Source organism: Lytechinus variegatus, chromosome 19 (assembly GCF_018143015.1).
Source record: "Lytechinus variegatus isolate NC3 chromosome 19, Lvar_3.0, whole genome shotgun sequence".
NCBI classification, from domain to species: Eukaryota; Metazoa; Echinodermata; class Echinoidea; order Temnopleuroida; family Toxopneustidae; genus Lytechinus; species Lytechinus variegatus.
The window spans coordinates 23395162-23399434 of record NC_054758.1 but is presented as its reverse complement, the minus strand read 5'-3'; positions in this window follow the sequence as shown (position 1 = coordinate 23399434).

Genomic DNA, 4273 nt, shown 5'->3' with positions numbered 1-4273 from the left:
GTTTGAATTTTCGACCCTCTCGCCCACCCGCGACATGGAAAATCGGCCAAAATTGGGCAAAATAATTTTTTTTCAAAATTGCCCCGAAACCCCCCCAGAGCAGCCGTCTTCGCTCCCTTGGATGTTTTGGCATCCTAACCGATTATTATAGCGAGAATCAAGAAGATCCAGGGAGTTTGAATTTTCGACCCTCTCGCCCCACCCGCGACATGGAAAATCGGCCAAAATTGGGCAAAATAATTTTTTTTCAAAATTGCCCCCGAAACCCCCCCAGAGCAGCCGTCTTCGCTCCCTTGGATGTTTTGGCATCCTAACCGATTATTATAGCGAGAATCAAGAAGATCCAGGGAGTTTGAATTTTCGACCCTCTCGCCCCACCCGCGACATGGAAAATCGGCCAAAATTGGGCAAAATAATTTTTTTTCAAAATTGCCCCCGAAACCCCCCAGAGCAGCCGTCTTCGCTCCCTTGGATGTTTTGGCATCCTAACCGATTATTATAGCGAGAATCAGAAGATCCAGGGAGTTTGAATTTTCGACCCTCTCGCCCCACCCGCGACATGGAAAATCGGCCAAAATTGGGCAAAATAATTTTTTTTCAAAATTGCCCCGAAACCCCCCCAGAGCAGCCGTCTTCGCTCCCTTGGATGTTTTGGCATCCTAACCGATTATTATAGCGAGAATCAAGAAGATCCAGGGAGTTTGAATTTTCGACCCTCTCGCCCCACCCGCGACATGGAAAATCGGCCAAAATTGGGCAAAATAATTTTTTTTCAAAATTGCCCCCGAAACCCCCCCAGAGCAGCCGTCTTCGCTCCCTTGGATGTTTTGGCATCCTAACCGATTATTATAGCGAGAATCAAGAAGATCCAGGGAGTTTGAATTTTCGACCCTCTCGCCCCACCCGCGACATGGAAAATCGGCCAAAATTGGGCAAAATAATTTTTTTTCAAAATTGCCCCCGAAACCCCCCAGAGCAGCCGTCTTCGCTCCCTTGGATGTTTTGGCATCCTAACCGATTATTATAGCGAGAATCAAGAAGATCCAGGGAGTTTGAATTTTCGACCCTCTCGCCCCACCCGCGACATGGAAAATCGGCCAAAATTGGGCAAAATAATTTTTTTTCAAAATTGCCCCGAAACCCCCCAGAGCAGCCGTCTTCGCTCCCTTGGATGTTTTGGCATCCTAACCGATTATTATAGCGAGAATCAAGAAGATCCAGGGAGTTTGAATTTTCGACCCTCTCGCCCCACCCGCGACATGGAAAATCGGCCAAAATTGGGCAAAATAATTTTTTTTCAAAATTGCCCCCGAAACCCCCCCAGAGCAGCCGTCTTCGCTCCCTTGGATGTTTTGGCATCCTAACCGATTATTATAGCGAGAATCAAGAAGATCCAGGGAGTTTGAATTTTCGACCCTCTCGCCCCACCCGCGACATGGAAAATCGGCCAAAATTGGGCAAAATAATTTTTTTTCAAAATTGCCCCCGAAACCCCCCCAGAGCAGCCGTCTTCGCTCCCTTGGATGTTTTGGCATCCTAACGATTATTATAGCGAGAATCAAGAAGATCCAGGGAGTTTGAATTTTCGACCCTCTCGCCCCACCCGCGACATGGAAAATCGGCCAAAATTGGGCAAAATAATTTTTTTTTCAAAATTGCCCCCGAAACCCCCCAGAGCAGCCGTCTTCGCTCCCTTGGATGTTTTGGCATCCTAACCGATTATTATAGCGAGAATCAAGAAGATCCAGGGAGTTTGAATTTTCGACCCTCTCGCCCCACCCGCGACATGGAAAATCGGCCAAAATTGGGCAAAATAATTTTTTTTCAAAATTGCCCCCGAAAACCCCCCAGAGCAGCCGTCTTCGCTCCCTTGGATGTTTTGGCATCCTAACCGATTATTATAGCGAGAATCAAGAAGATCCAGGGAGTTTGAATTTTCGACCCTCTCGCCCCACCCGCGACATGGAAAATCGGCCAAAATTGGGCAAAATAATTTTTTTTCAAAATTGCCCCGAAACCCCCCCAGAGCAGCCGTCTTCGCTCCCTTGGATGTTTTGGCATCCTAACCGATTATTATAGCGAGAATCAAGAAGATCCAGGGAGTTTGAATTTTCGACCCTCTCGCCCCACCCGCGACATGGAAAATCGGCCAAAATTGGGCAAAATAATTTTTTTTCAAAATTGCCCCCGAAACCCCCCAGAGCAGCCGTCTTCGCTCCCTTGGATGTTTTGGCATCCTAACCGATTATTATAGCGAGAATCAAGAAGATCCAGGGAGTTTGAATTTTCGACCCTCTCGCCCCACCCGCGACATGGAAAATCGGCCAAAATTGGGCAAAATAATTTTTTTTCAAAATTGCCCCCGAAACCCCCCAGAGCAGCCGTCTTCGCTCCCTTGGATGTTTTGGCATCCTAACCGATTATTATAGCGAGAATCAAGAAGATCCAGGGAGTTTGAATTTTCGACCCTCTCGCCCCACCCGCGACATGGAAAATCGGCCAAAATTGGGCAAAATAATTTTTTTTCAAATTGCCCCCGAAACCCCCCCAGAGCAGCCGTCTTCGCTCCCTTGGATGTTTTGGCATCCTAACCGATTATTATAGCGAGAATCAAGAAGATCCAGGGAGTTTGAATTTTCGACCCTCTCGCCCCACCCGCGACATGGAAAATCGGCCAAAATTGGGCAAAATAATTTTTTTTCAAAATTGCCCCCGAAACCCCCCCAGAGCAGCCGTCTTCGCTCCCTTGGATGTTTTGGCATCCTAACCGATTATTATAGCGAGAATCAAGAAGATCCAGGGAGTTTGAATTTTCGACCCTCTCGCCCCACCCGCGACATGGAAAATCGGCCAAAATTGGGCAAAATAATTTTTTTCAAAATTGCCCCCGAAACCCCCCCAGAGCAGCCGTCTTCGCTCCCTTGGATGTTTTGGCATCCTAACCGATTATTATAGCGAGAATCAAGAAGATCCAGGGAGTTTGAATTTTCGACCCTCTCGCCCCACCCGCGACATGGAAAATCGGCCAAAATTGGGCAAAATAATTTTTTTTCAAAATTGCCCCCGAAACCCCCCCAGAGCAGCCGTCTTCGCTCCCTTGGATGTTTTGGCATCCTAACCGATTATTATAGCGAGAATCAAGAAGATCCAGGGAGTTTGAATTTTCGACCCTCTCGCCCCACCCGCGACATGGAAAATCGGCCAAATTGGGCAAAATAATTTTTTTTCAAAATTGCCCCGAAACCCCCCAGAGCAGCCGTCTTCGCTCCCTTGGATGTTTTGGCATCCTAACCGATTATTATAGCGAGAATCAAGAAGATCCAGGGAGTTTGAATTTTCGACCTCTCGCCCCACCCGCGACATGGAAAATCGGCCAAAATTGGGCAAAATAATTTTTTTTCAAAATTGCCCCCGAAACCCCCCAGAGCAGCCGTCTTCGCTCCCTTGGATGTTTTGGCATCCTAACCGATTATTATAGCGAGAATCAAGAAGATCCAGGGAGTTTGAATTTTCGACCCTCTCGCCCCACCCGCGACATGGAAAATCGGCCAAAATTGGGCAAAATAATTTTTTTTCAAAATTGCCCCCGAAACCCCCCCAGAGCAGCCGTCTTCGCTCCCTTGGATGTTTTGGCATCCTAACCGATTATTATAGCGAGAATCAAGAAGATCCAGGGAGTTTGAATTTTCGACCCTCTCGCCCCACCCGCGACATGGAAAATCGGCCAAAATTGGGCAAAATAATTTTTTTTCAAAATTGCCCCCGAAACCCCCCAGAGCAGCCGTCTTCGCTCCCTTGGATGTTTTGGCATCCTAACCGATTATTATAGCGAGAATCAAGAAGATCCAGGGAGTTTGAATTTTCGACCCTCTCGCCCCACCCGCGACATGGAAAATCGGCCAAAATTGGGCAAAATAATTTTTTTTCAAAATTGCCCCGAAACCCCCCCAGAGCAGCCGTCTTCGCTCCCTTGGATGTTTTGGCATCCTAACCGATTATTATAGCGAGAATCAAGAAGATCCAGGGAGTTTGAATTTTCGACCCTCTCGCCCCACCCGCGACATGGAAAATCGGCCAAAATTGGGCAAAATAATTTTTTTTCAAAATTGCCCCGAAACCCACCAGAGCAGCCGTCTTCGCTCCCTTGGATGTTTTGGCATCCTAACCGATTATTATAGCGAGAATCAAGAAGATCCAGGGAGTTTGAATTTTCGACCCTCTCGCCACCCGCGACATGGAAAATCGGCCAAAATTGGGCAAAATATTTTTTTTT